This window comes from Amblyomma mixtum, chromosome 2, assembly GCF_055824585.1.
Source record: "Amblyomma mixtum isolate Tamu chromosome 2, ASM5582458v1, whole genome shotgun sequence".
NCBI classification, from domain to species: Eukaryota; Metazoa; Arthropoda; class Arachnida; order Ixodida; family Ixodidae; genus Amblyomma; species Amblyomma mixtum.
The window spans coordinates 211,508,654-211,523,421 of NC_143013.1; the positions used below are offsets into that span (position 1 = coordinate 211,508,654).

General features: G+C 47.1%; 2 long non-coding RNA genes across 2 annotated transcripts in view; one reads left to right on the forward strand and one right to left on the reverse strand.

Annotated features, from left to right (window-relative positions):
• The window catches only part of LOC149362463 (uncharacterized), a 59,277-nt gene extending 48,290 nt beyond the window's left edge, over positions 1-10,987 (forward strand). Inside the window, exon 4 of the long non-coding RNA XR_016289006.1 lies at positions 10,596-10,987. This is a non-coding gene — a long non-coding RNA (uncharacterized LOC149362463). The remainder of the gene's footprint in view (positions 1-10,595) is intronic.
• Positions 10,988-12,823: 1,836 nt separating this feature from the next.
• Positions 12,824-13,442, reverse strand: LOC149362466 (uncharacterized). Its single transcript, XR_016289007.1, has 3 exons — positions 13,390-13,442; positions 13,267-13,329; positions 12,824-13,203 (listed from the first exon to the last, which is right to left on the reverse strand). It is a non-coding gene; the product is annotated as an uncharacterized LOC149362466 (long non-coding RNA).
• Between the last annotated feature and the right edge of the window lie 1,326 nt (positions 13,443-14,768).

The window sequence follows — 14,768 nt, forward strand, 5'->3', positions numbered from 1 at the left end:
ATGCTTAGGACGGAGTCCCCGCCGCTGGGGAAAATCGCAACTGGCGCGAATTCTGTTTCAGTTTCGGACTCCAGCATTGACCTTTGGGCGTCCGCATCCGTAGTGCTTTGCGTCGTCACATTTCGGGAAAATTTTCCAAAATAGCGGTCCCGCCTGATCACTCACACTTAGTGGCAGGTTGTGTTGGACAAGAAATCCCGTGCACTCTGCACGGATCACACTGTCTTCGCCATTGTTTTGAAAGAAACTGCCGATGGTGCCCTGCACTTCTGCATCACGAACATAGTTCTTATGCTTTTGTGAAGCGATGTGTACCTTGATGTCGTTCTTGGCGCCGTGCGAAATGCTCACATCACAGGCGCACGTACAGAATCCATACTTGTCACCTTTTCACGAACTGACAAAGCACGAAAACTCAGTCGTGTACAATTTCCGAAATACTTGCAAGTACTTCTTGGCTTTCGAAAGAGCTATCGATTGTTTCAACTCGGGGAAACACAAAGAGTAGTTTGGCGTTCTCGGGGAAACACAGAGAGTAGTTCGGCGTTCCGCACTTCATTCGACAACCTGAGAAAGCCAACTAAAGCCTAGCACAGCTAGCGCACCCACGATCATATATAACGACTGGATTGCTAAATCTGCGAGCCAGCCTGAGACGATCCAGTCCGGAAAATCCAATATGGCAGTACTCATCAGTTGCTCGCGTTCGTGGTGGTGCCGGCAGCCGCTACCTCGATTCAGTGTGCATGCTGGTGACAGTGCTCCCGCGCTACTTTCTGGCATGGTTATATTATAGGACGTTATAGGATTATAGCTATAGCATGCAAAAAAAAAAGATTAAAAAGTAGAAAAAACGCTGAGCTGTGGCGGCCACTTTTCGGGAGATTTGAGGTCACGTCCGTACAGTCAGGAGATGTAATCAAAATTCGGGAGACTCTCGGACAATTCGGGAGAGTTGGCAGGTAAGATGATGAGCCGTGGCCTTGGGCACTATCTGTGGCCGGCACCTGGAAGCTCCTGTGCACATGTGTGGACTCTGATCAAGTGCACTGTTGCTCGCAGCTGGAGCTGATCACAGAGACCACAGCGTGTACATTTCTAAGGCTATTCCAGCATGAGTCGTGGAAAGTTTGGGTGCAGCCCTTATACGAATCTTGTTTTTTTAATCATTTCCTTCGGGAACACATACATGCAAAAGGAAAGGGTCTACACTCTATCATGCACAGCTACCATACTTCGTGACCTAATATCACAAAAGGACCGAAGGCTTAAAATCAACTAGCAGGCTCAAAGGTGCTATATTACTTTCAATTTGTTTGACATTCTCCTGAATGATTTCAAATCATTCGTGATTTCAAATCAATCATGCCAGAGATCCAAGATAATTTTGGTAATTATGCTCATCTGCCCATACTGACTAGTGAAATGCCTCAGAATGACGTGATCGGATTTCTGGACTTCAATCTCAGATTAATGCCATATCATACTTGTTGGGCTCAAGCCCAAATTCCTCAAGCCACATAAGTCGCATAGCTGAAGGATGCACTGCATTGGCAACCCCACTTTGGAAATGTCAGCGAAGGAAATGGGATTTTTAGACATTGCTGTTGTCATCATTGTCAGATACAATGTGTGTATGCTCAAATGTGATTCATGATACTTTCTTTTTGTTGTCTAAAGCCGTACCTATTTCCGCAGGCCAAGCAATAAGAATTTTCACTAAAAATTGGCACTAAAAGCTTTTTTGACACCAAGTAATTTTTTTCTGGACTTCTAGCATCCCTTGAAGCACAGACAGCACAGTAAAGGGAGTAAGTTTCGGTTTAGACACGAACAAATTCATGGTTGTTGCCTGTGCACTTAATTTGAAAATCTCGCATGAGCATTATCCCCACAAAAAAAAAATCTTCAAAACAAATAAAAAGTGGACTTTTTAGTTATGCAGTATATTCACATTTATGTGCTTAGTCACGTGAATGTGAATATATGTGAATCATAGTTTGTGATCCACATAGAATATATGTGAATCATAGTTTATGTGAATAGCCACTAGTCACATGAGACTAGTCACATAGAGAACAACAAAAAAACCTGAATGCTATGATTGCATTGACCCTCACCAGGTCAAGTGCCTCTTTTAACTCAAAGTTTTTGGGGGTGTTTGACTTGTTGCCGAACAAGGATTTGCCAGTGTATTCCTCTGCGGTGTAAGCAGCACACGCAATTGAGGTCTGGCAAGTTTCGATCCTGAACCCTTTGCATCAACCTTAATTCTGGCCAGTGTTTCTTCGTCAACTTCCGCTCTCTCACCAATGCCAACCTGCGAATGAAAAGAGCAAAAAAATATTGATACAAATGTGGTGTTCTCATTTGACTAATGACTCAGTGGCTTCAGTCTAATAGAAATGAGAACACTTCCATAACAGGTCGCGTACCACATGATAATTTATATAAATTTCATGAAGAAGACCTCTGGAAACTCGCAGCTTATGCAGCACCAGCAAGCTAGAAGTAGTTAGATGGACAAAATTTGCAGGGGTACTTCTGCAGGCTAGTTGGTGTAATATGACAAAAAGGACAACAGCGCAAACACAGGACAAGGTGGAGACGAATAACTCGGGTGCTGTCGTTCATAACGCAACACGACACACGAGAACTCGCAACTCATAGACGCAGGCATATTTGGTACATATGTGATGTTTTAAGTGTGTTTGTGGTCCTTTTCCAACAGATGCACTATTTTCTCTTTCTTTCATTGTATGAAGGAATTTAAGCTTTGTCATACTTTCGTTTTAATTTTTTCACTGCTGCATTGCAAAACAGTCAAATCGAAGTTCTACTTGCAAAATAAGCCAAAAATCCTTACTCTTGGTGCTGTCAGCGCAGATGTAGGCTCTGGGCAGGCACTGCTCTCAAGCATCAGTCAGTTTCAGGCGTTTAACCATTTTTGCTGAATCTTGACACAGTATATTAAAAAAAAAGACAGCAAAACTCATCTTACAGTGACTGTTCATGCACACACTAGCCCCAGTGGTATGTAATTATGGATGTACACTAGACCAACACAAATGATAGACCAGAAACGTATACACCCAGAGTACTGCCTAATGACTCTCAGTACGAATTAAAGCTGGGCAGGGGCTCAGGGCGGCCCGGCCCGCGGGATGGGCTCGGGCCCCGGCGGAAGCCTTGTGATCCGGGCTTGGGCTGGACCTGGGCCGTGGTACATTTTTCTTGGACAGGCTGGCTGAGGCTTTGCTATCACAAGTACACATACAGCCCTGGTCAAAAGTTTAGAGCCAAGAGGGTTTGCTTCTAAGCCTCGTTGTGGGGCTCCTGTAGCATTTGTGGAAGTCCTGCCCCATTGAAGGGGGCAAGACTACAAATCTTACCTTCAGATCTCGAACTCTAGGAATGCATTGCGAGCCACACAGTGTCACTCAGAACCAAACCCCCGGTGCTCTAAACTGCAGAAAGGCTATATCATATGCAGAAGTGTCAATATGGACATAGTGCGCCGGGTGTAGTGCATGCACGACAGGAACTGCTTTGTGTCTAGACCATCCATGTGCCAATGTACAAGGAAGGGAGGAAAGTACAAACGCTAACAAGAAACAAACGGGAAACTCATTTTCGGCTCTAGCGAGCACCAACGCTGTGGGAAAGCCACCAGTTGTGGGTGTAGTGGCCCGCGAAGAACGAGGCAGTGCCTGGGTCCGCTCACAGGGAAGTGCCCCGCACTATTTATTGCGTGCTTTATATATACAACACAAAGGTAGTGCCCTCTGATAGTCTGTTAGTATTGTTAATCATGTTAGTAGCGCCACATCGCGACATCACTACAGTGGGCACCTCTCAGTAGGAACGGTAAAAATGGAAACGTCTGGGAAGCAAAGGTACGGCCAAAAGAATCCCAAGCCTTCTGAAGTTCATGCGTTAGATGTTGAACTTCCTTTATCTGCTGGTTTTCTTCTTTGAGCCAGTCATTGTGCCTTTTCAGCTCTTGTTCTCCAGTTGAGTTACTACAGGTCATCTGCTGCAAAAACTGGGAGTGACACCGTTATTCCTGCACACGGAAAATCAAAACCAAAAGCAGACTGTCTTTTACAAGCAACCTTGGGCAGCCACTGCAAACATTTTATACTAACTGCAAAAGTCTGCTGGGCTACCACAGGAAAGAGGGTGCTTTAAATTGCTGACCTTCCCCTCCCAGACCATATTTATGTCTTGAGCATTTATGGTCTGGGCTTGCACATAGAAAACTGGTGACAAGAGAGGAAGAGGCTAGTCTCAATCACTTGAACGCTTCATTTCATTACTAATATCTTTGAATGTACTTGCACACTAGAGAGACCGCAAGACAGGTACAGATTTGTGCACTACAGTCGTTCAAGAAATAACATTAGACTTTAACATTGGGACATGGGCATGCTTCCTCTTGTATCAAATAAGCACTCATCAGTTTTGGAGAACAGTGACTACTTTATAGTCACCTGACATTGGGCTCCTTTTACAAAGAATGTGTTGAGTGACCTTGTTTTGCAGGTCCACACTTGACTGTTGTGGTCGTGTAGTCCACATGCCATGGCAGCATTACATGGAACTGCTAAAAATACAAAAAGTCAGATCATATCATACACCAGGGTAATGTTAAACCAAGCATTGCAGGGTAAACTTTCTGCTGAGCAAATGCACTTTCTTAGACCAAATATTCTGACCACAGCAGAGCCAAGTCACTATAGGTGGAATATAGAAGTACTTACACACTGTGCATTCCTATTAGATTGTGTAAAATATTCAAAATGTACATATTCACAGTTAACACAACTGAACACACATCTTGGACCTGCAAAATGAACATAAATTTCATCTCCTTCATGTAAACAAAAATGCATTAAATGTAGATAGCCCTCCAAGAACACAAAATAAATTACTCCTTTCAAGACCCAGGAGCATGTTGCTCCTCAAAGGCAGACACAAGCCTCTCCAGCAGAGCATTTCGCTCCCTGCGATGGCGGTCGCGCAGCTCTTCTGCCTGCCTTTCAGCAGCAAGAAGCTCCTGGTGCCTCCTCTCTCTGTTTCTTTCGACATCGTCAATTTTCTCCACCAGGGAAGCCAGCACATCTTGCCTAGAGCTATAACGTCTCCTCTGAGCAGGAGGGGATTGTGAGGGCTGCTGGCTAGACACACGATCTGCGTCGTCCTCTGTCTCCGTTTCTTCCAGCAGCCTCTCGCTCTCTCCGCTCGGTCCAGGAACAGCATGTACGCTAGTGGAAGCAGATTAACATTTTCATGTGCGTGAGACAGTTGTGTTGCACACTGCGACTACATCAAGTGCTTTTGGAACAGTAGTGTCCTTTGTATCGCATTGGCAATGCTACCATACACCAGCTGCACATGGATAGTGCCTCAGGTTCCTTGGTGTTATGTCTGCTGTGAAGGTTTGTGATGTGTTCAGCTGTATGTAATATCAGTGGTTTAATCTTGATGAATTGAAATTCAGTTCTTTCGGACGAGAAGGCTACCATAGTTGCGCAGTTACAACAGCTTCGCTTTTCAGCCCATGCGACAGGCGTACATAACAGTAATTACCCTTGTGGTGTCCGCATCAGGCCCGGCCCAAGAAGGTACGGAGGCTGTACTGCATGGCTTCCGCTGAAGACATCCGCCAGCTCTCTAGGCATAGAAAATAGCAGATAACCGCACAGGTTTCACGCGTGCTTGTGTTAGCACGCAGCACACAGTGATCCTGCTGGCTTTTGCAATTTTTGCTCTATTAAATGTTTTATACTGCCAAACTTTTGATATATCAGATGTTTTCTGCCTCTCTGGAGGGGTTCTAGTATTTTCTCTATCATGTTCTATCATGCCGGTAGTCGACAGCTGAGGTGTATCAGTCGCTGCCGCCTACATTAGGAGTAGAAACATAGATATGGCTGAAGAGGTCGCAATAGTGCTCGCTTGCGCCGGAACCAAGGCTAGTTTGATTCTTAGCGTCAGCAAAACTGTAATCTAGAACATCGGAAAGGGTAGGGTCTCACCCGAAACGGCTCGCATCCTGTCCGCAGCCAAGAAATCAGGATTGCTTGTGTCTGTTCATTGAACATTCTCTGCACATTCTCAAGCAGCTTCTCGTGTTCTCTGTTATAACATCTCACTTCGAGCTCATGCTTTCTGCCCTCCAAGTCCATCCTACGCTCCTCTAGAGCGAGACGCCGTGCTTCATTTTCAACTTCTTATTTTTCAATTTCTTGCACTTTTATGCTTAGCTCATAATAGTTTCTTTCTTGCATAGTGATCAGCTGAAGCCCCGATACTCTATAGCCCCCGGGTTCCTGCAAGAACAGGCAAGTAGCTTTATATTAACCTTAAATTCAGTTGAGCTTCTCCACTGGAGCAAAATAGTCACAAATAGATGTTTCTACCAAATGTAGTCAGTTGACATGTGAAATTTGTGGGTAGCCGGAACTTTGTATACAGAATGGGTACCACAGTATATACACGTAAAAAAATAAAAAGGACTGTTGCGAAGACAGTAAACAGTTTATGACCCCTGTGTTTCTGCAAAGACTGTTAAGACTTCTTGAATTTGAGTAGATAAGAACTGTCAGGCCCAGGGACTCCTCCTGCTCACGCACTTTCTGGATGCCAAAGCACTTCTTTTTCTGCTGTCAAAAGCATTGTCAGTGCTCGGCGACTCACATCCTGGCTCAGATTACTCATTGCACAAAATGAATTAAACTGCTTAACAATAAAGAACAGAGCCGCAAGCTTACAGCATAACCTCACGGATGCAACTTAAGCCGAGAACTACTCCTCTGGCTCAGGCCACCATCATGCAGAGAAGTTTGTGTTGTCACCAATTCTTCACGCAAATATTTTTGCAGACATAGGTCCGCATAGCAGGCAGGAAATAAAAAAAACAACACTCCACAAGAGACTACTGCACTACACCGATGTTTTCGCACGTCGTAACCCAAGCATCCATAATCACAAAACGTACTGTATGAGGCAGCAAGACGCAGAAGGATGGCGACGCTGCTGTTGTCGCGGAAGAAAACAGTTCGACGGCCGTGCAGCCAAGATCACGTCACGCACGCAGCAGTTTCGAAGCACAGTACCTACACGAAGCGCGGTCGAAATCAGTGATGGATATGTAAGAGAAACGGAAACAATGTCGTTTAACAACGCTCACTTCGGTCGCGATCACTGCAACCAGTGCGACTAGCTGCACAACGCCAAGTTCATTTCAGCATTCGGAAGACACTGCGTGCGTAGTGAGCCTTCGCACGTGTGCATTTCTCTGCCTCGACGGAGAAGCACTTGCTCCGACTGTAATACCTTTCACTTCTCGGACACTGTCACTGTGCTGTGTAGCTTATGCACGCACAGGAAATTCACCATGAGCAGCTGTTACTCGTCGCTGTCTGTGGTGATCCTCACAGGAATTAGAAACGCTTGCAACGGCCACAAATGGCTCCAAACAAACACTTCGTGACATCGCCACCGCGTAGGTCCTATGTAGGTTTGAAGACCAATGCAATACGCATATCTAGCATCCAACCGCACGGCTTACATAGCACCTTGGAATCGACACACTTTAACCATTCAGAGGCAAGTATCCTGGATCCAACTAGGCGGCATGCACTGGTCTTGGAACCACTTGCTTACAACTGCCCGAAAACTCCGCGACTACCGCCGTGACCTATAAAGCGGCCATTTTAACTGTTGACGGAACTGACGTCATGTCACGGGATCGCACTTCTGAGCGTCGTCTGCTCGAGTGCGTCTATGGGATATAGTTTGGCAATACGGGTCCCGGTATTCTAGTTTGCGAGTGTCATACACACACGGATGTCTACTAATTGCCTCAATGGAGCTTTCTATGACGCTGTCAGAATACACGGCCATGCTGCCTGGATCCGCCATGGTTCCCTGTTGTGGACCGTGCCTCCCGCGTTGCATGCAAAAGCACACAGACACGCAGTGCATTCTGGGTAGCGCAGGTGTCTGCCGTCGGCGCGAGATAGAGCAGGTCGTATTTCGACGTGCAGCTTTATCTCTGCTGCCCGGTTTACTTTGAACTTGAAGTCTCCGCATAGTCTAACTTTCCCGTCCTTCTTCAAAACTGGAACCAACAGTGCTGCCCATTCCGATGTTCGCACTGGTCTGAGAATGTCCTCCCACTGCAGCCTTTGTAGCTCCTGTGCTACCATGTCTTGCAGGGCGAAAGGTACTGGCCGCGGCCTGAAGAACCGTGGCTGTGCATCCTCGGGCACTCTTATCTTGGCCTTCACTCCAGAAAACTGTCCAAGACCTTCCGCGAATACATTAGGGAACCGACCTATCAAGTCTTGCATGTCTTCGACCGCGTTCACGTTGAGCAGGCTCTCGAGCGGCATGCCAAAAGCTTTTGCCCAGTTTCTGCCGAGTAGGGCCCGCGAACCACCTTTGACGAGGAACAATGGCAGTTGTGCCACCTTGCCCCCAAACTTGGCAAGCACTGAAGCTTTTCCCGTGACCGCCGACTGGTGCCCGAAGTAGCCTCTTAGCTTGAGGTCGGACTGCTCCAGCGCCATCCCTGGAAAGCATTTCGTGAACTCTGCTTCATTCATTACCGAGTAGACTGCCCCTGCGTCAACTTCCATGCGTATCGACTGACCATTGATGACCACTGTAGCGCAAATTGGTGGGACTCTCGGCTCCAGAACGTTCACAGCATCCGGCTGTGGTCTGATGGGGGCACTCACTAATCTGCTCTCCAGTAGCCATAAATTGCCGACGTCCGTTTCTCTGTCTTCGTCATCGCGTGTCGCATCCACCGGGTCCACGACCATCACTCCTCGGCGAGGTCGATACCTGGCCGGTCCTGCTCCTTGCTGCCTGTTCCTTTGTTCCGTGTCGTGTGGACTGGTCCCAGATTCCTGTCCGCTCATGCATTTTTTTGCTACATGACCTCTTCTGGCACGTAAAACACCGTAAATTCCAATCGCTTGTGGTGCCTTCCGCCGCAGCGATGACACTCATTGGCAGCTTCGCCGTTTCTCGACACGCGGTGAACGTTCACCTCATCCGCCTGACACGGCGGCTTCCATGCTGGTGATAATTCTGACCGTGCGATCCAGCGTCAGCTCCGACTCTTCCAGCAACCGCCGTCGCATTGCATCGTCCCGGATACCATGCACAATCCGGTCCCTCAAGTTGTTTTCCAGCTCCCCTCCAAAATCACATGGGTCCGCCAACTTACGCAGTTCGGCAACGAACTCCTTGACTGGTTCACCATCCCTTTGTGTCCGGCAGTGAAAATGATATCGTTGTACTATCACTGACGGTTTTGGTGAATAATGGTTGGTCAGCAGCTGGACGCACTCGGTGAGGGGAACATCACTTGGCTGTCGGAGTGCAAGTAAGTGACAAAGCAGTGAGTACGTCGGCTTCCCGCACGAGCTGAGGAACACAGCACGTTCTTTATCCTCCGGAATGCTGTTGGCGATGAAATGCTGTTCAAGAATCTCCACGTACTGTCCCATTCATGCCCTTCACCAGCAAACGGCCCTAGCTTCGACGTCACGGTCAACAGACGGTTAATCCTCGTCGCTAATTGTTACAGGTAGAGAACATGGTTTATTAACACAATGGAATACATGCGGCCATCATGGCGATCACTCGTCGCTCTTAACTCTAATGCCGGTAACTCGGCCACCTCGTCCAGTCAAAGTCCCGCGCGCCACCTAGATCATCTGCTAACCTTTGCAGCTGTTAAGTTGGCACAACACCAAGTGGCACTAGTTACGGCCACAACATACACCTTCAGGCAAAAAAGGGCGAGCACGTGGTAGCACTGCACTGACATGGAATGAAGTAGCTAAAACATATCAGCATTGCACTTTTTCAGTTTTTATGAATGCATAGTTGAAAGAAGAGCAAATTAATGTTACATACAAACAAGATCGGAGACTGTGAGGACTAGCACCAAATAAGGTTTATGCAGATTTTATAAACCGACAGCAAACGACTGAAAACAATAGCTTAAAATTGCACTACATTCAAGCCTAAGTGAAAAAGGCAGAAAAAAGAACAATTTCGATGACAAGGAAAGACAAAAATGGGGAGAAAAACATTGCAAATGCTGGTGTATACAAAGAAAATAATGTGGATGTAAAAAGGAGCATGAATAGCATAGTATACAGTGACGGGCAGCAGTAAAAGTATGTACAAATGACAAACACACCATTTTATAAAAGGAAAACTGATCGAAATGCTGAGTCTCTGAGAATTTCAAATAATGATCAAAAAGGCCAATATAGGTAAGCTGCGCATTGAATGAAGCATAAAACTAATGCAGGACATGGAAAAAAAAATTGTATGTCACAAAAAAAAACGCTTCATTCATATTAAATATCTCACACTTATCCTTCAAAGACCTTCAGGAGTTTTACCCTGACCTCAATTTGTTGGTCTGCAGGTACCCTTCTCAACATTTTCTCCAGGTCCCTCGCCTGTGTGTAGTGCCTCAGTAAGCTTCCCTAGATGGTCAGCTATAACAACATCATCGGCACTTCCCTGATGTTTTCTCTTTCTTTTGCCCTGCATAGGAGGTATCACTGAAGCAGCCGTGGCAGACAGTGAGTCCAGGGATGCCTGGCCAGCCAGTAGTGACTCGCTTGTGGCAGGCGACTCTCGCCGTGTTGCCATCGGCTTATCAACCACTGTTGCTACATGCAGGAGTGAGACCTGCGACAATTCACAGTTGAGGTCCCACTCCTGCAGTTCAATGGCATCTTGCACAGGTTATCCTGCTGCGAGGCTTTCTTGGAAGTCTGGCTGGCTGACCTCTGGCTGGATGGCCTGTGGTTGACTGGCCTATGATCTGTAGTTGCCCGAGGTCCTGTATGAACTTTATGCTGCATATACATGTACAATTTTTTACAGTGTCTTCTCTCTCAAATGTGTTTATATACATCAATTAAAGGTCATAGCGTACTTAGTCATACATGCATTGTGGTAACACCAAGAACTGTGTGGGGAGGGGCTAGGTTTGTGACGGCACATGGCTGTCTCACACACTGAGCACATTGTGCAGTTCATCGCCTAGTCGAAACAGCTGCTGTAGAGCTGCAGCAAACCTGTGTTATCACATGGCATTCCTGCCACCACTTAATGAACAATATCTATTTAAGCACATTTTTATTGAACAAAGATACAACTCCTTGAAACAACATTTCCTTCAGGAAAACAAAAAGGCACGTGAATGAGCACGCTGTCATAACTCAACGGCGCTAGTGAAAGAGAATACGGCAAAATAAACACATATCGGTAAAAAGGAACGTCGTCATGCGGTTGCAACTTCTGCAACTTCCATAACAAGCGATGCAACAGGCAGCAAAATTATTACGCACTGAGAGTACTGCTTAAAAGACAAGGAAATGGGAAAGAAAACAAACAATGGGAAAATACAGGACGCGGCCAACCAGGACGCGGTCAACACATTAGCAGAGTTCGTATTAAATAAATCTGCCACAGCAAAACAATAAGCAGGTCGCGGTCAACACAAGTTGCAGCGTTCGTAATAAATAAGTCTGCCACAACCAACTCAACACCGACCGCGCCAGCAGTGAGGCTTCCCTTTCCAAGCTCAGCGTACACGGGTGGGGATTGGGACCAGCATAGTGCATCTTGTAGTGCATAATGAGTTAGATGGTAGCATTGCTTCTGATGCTCAGCTATCGCTCTACAGGTGATGTTCTTGTGATGCTTGGCTATCGCTCTGCAGGTGATACAAGAACACATTGTATATAAAATATATAAAGCATATTGCAAACTGGCCTGCTTTTCATGCACACTAAGCTTGGTTTGGTTTGTGAGGTTTAAAGTGCGAAATAACTCGTGCTCCGAGGAACACCATGGTAAAGGGCTGCAGGTAATTTCGGCCGCCTGCAGCTAATGTGCACTAATATCACACAGCATATCAGCGTCTTCCCTCCAACAAAAACGTAGCCTCTACGGCCAAGATCGAACCCCAATTTCCCGGCTCAGTGGTCAACTGCTCTAACCTCACAGTCACCGTGACGCGACAGACATGCACACCAAGGAACAAACCTTACCTAGGCAATGTCTGAAAGCCTGAAACCCTCAATGCGCTTTTCTAGCATACATGTTGCAGAGAGCAGGGCTTGTTATATGTCCGTCACATGCAATGTTTTTCTGTCAAGAAGAGCTAGACGAGGAAGTGCAATTTGTGAAACTGAATCCTGCATGGTCATTCAGAATGCAATGCGAAGGGTTTTAAGCCCTGCAAGTCAGATTTCAGTGTGTTAAGCATGTTGTACAGTCGCACACATATACAGTAAAACCTCGGTGATACGTTCTTTTTTTTTCTGTTGCAGGGAAAAACTTATTATCCGAGAAAACGTATGATCCAACCCACCTAATTTCAAGAAATGTAACTGTTAAATAAGGTAAAGAAACATTTATGGACAGTTTCGCTGTATAAAAAGGTTGATTGGCATTTCATGGCGCAAGAGCTGAACAGACCTTGTTCCAGTGCTCGCTGAGTTCAGTCCGCGTTCACGCTGTGTTTAGCGTGGAAGGGAATTCGTAACGCATCCGCTCCGTCGGCGGCAATGACGAAAGTAATCAAAATCTCATCCGTGTCATTTTCGGACGCTTCGTCCCTTTGCACCCAAATATTGTGGGGAAGCCACCTGGGAAACGCAGCTTAAAAAAGCAGAAACACTGCGACAATCGGCCACCACGGCGGTTGATTGTCGCAGTGTTTCTGCTTTTTTAAGCTGCGTTTCCCAGGCAAAAAAAAAACCTCCTCCTTGCCCTTATGCACCGCGAAGAAACTTCAGCGTTTCTCCTCTTCACATCGCGTCCTCGCAGAAATGGCTGACGCAAATGCTAGCGCACCGTTATCTTCTTGCTCTGGGTGGTAATCGTAATGCTATTGGTCACAGCATACTATGATGTAGCCTCCAATGGCAACAGCAGTGCCATTTTAAGTTTGCGATCTAACATCTGATGTGAGCCCCATACACAAAAGGGCTTCCATGCTGAAGTGGTACTATCTAAGGGAGAGCAAGTTTCACATGTGGACATATGGCCTTCTCGTTATGTGTTTGTTACCTGCAGTCACCTCTTTGGAGTCTTTGTTTCTGTACTGGCTGCAGCTTCACCATCACAGGAGGGAGTAAAGGACACCTGAAATAAAAAAAAAAAGTCCCTTACTTGTGGGTCTTGGCCAATCCGCTCATTGTTACTTACCAAAGGGCGCTTGATTGGTGATCTTCACGTTGGAGTAACGCCCTGAGAAGGCGTTTTGATTGCCTGTGTGAGAAAAGAGGAGAATAACCTGAGGAATAAGCACTATCGCTGCATGCCTCTTACCTGCAGTCGCCTCTTTGGGGTCACTAATTGTGAAGTGCCTGCAGGTTCAGCTCCACGGTGGGGAGTAAAGGTCCCCTCACTTGCTGGCACTGACCAATCTGCCTGTTGTGCCTTACAATTGGGCGCTTGATTAGTGACCTTCGTGTTGGAGTAACGCCCTGAGAAGGCGTTCTGGTTGCCTGTGTGAGAAAAGAGGAGAAGAACTGGAGGAATATGCACTATCGCTGCATGCCTCTTACCTGCAGTCGCCTCTTTGGGGTCACTGATTGTGAAGTGCCTGCAGGTTCAGCTCCTTGGTGGGGAGTAAAGGTCCCCTCACTTGCTGGCACTGACCAATCTCCCTGTTGTGCCTTACGATTGGGCGCTTGATTAGTGAGGAGGAGGAGGATATAGAAGAGGAAAGGCAGGGAGGACTTGATTAGTGACCTTCGTGTTGGAGTAACGCCCTGAGAAGGCGTTCTGGTTGCCTGCGTGAGGAAAGAACCGGAGGAATATGCACTATCGCTGCATGCCTCTTACCTGCAGTTGCCTCTTTGGGGTCACTGATTGTGAAGTGCCCGCAGGTTCAGCTCCACGGTGGGGAGTAAAGGTCCCCTCACTTGCTGGCACTGACCAATCTGCCTGTTGTGCCTTACCATTGGGCACTTGATTAGTGAGGAGGAGGAGGATATAGAAGAGGAAAGGCAGGGAGGACTTGATTAGTGACCTTCGTGTTGGAGTAACGCCCTGAGAAGGCGTTCTGGTTGCCTGCGTGAGGAAAGAACCGGAGGAATATGCACTATCGCTGCATGCCTCTTACCTGCAGTTGCCTCTTTGGGGTCACTGATTGTGAAGTGCCCGCAGGTTCAGCTCCACGGTGGGGAGTAAAGGTCCCCTCACTTGCTGGCACTGACCAATCTGCCTGTTGTGCCTTACCATTGGGCACTTGATTAGTGAGGAGGAGGAGGATATAGAAGAGGAAAGGCAGGGAGGACTTGATTAGTGACCTTCGTGTTGGAGTAACGCCCTGAGAAGGCGTTCTGGTTGCCTGCGTGAGGAAAGAACCGGAGGAATATGCACTATCGCTGCATGCCTCTTACCTGCAGTTGCCTCTTTGGGGTCACTGATTGTGAAGTGCCCGCAGGTTCAGCTCCACGGTGGGGAGTAAAGGTCCCCTCACTTGCTGGCACTGACCAATCTGCCTGTTGTGCCTTACAATTGGGCGCTTGATTAGTGACCTTCGTGTTGGAGTAACGCCCTGAGAAGGCGTTCTGGTTGCCTGTGTGAGAAAAGAGGAGAAGAACTGGAGGAATATGCACTATCGCTGCATGCCTCTTACCTGCAGTCGCCTCTTTGGGGTCACTGATTGTGAAGTGCCTGCAGGTTCAGCTCCTTGGTGG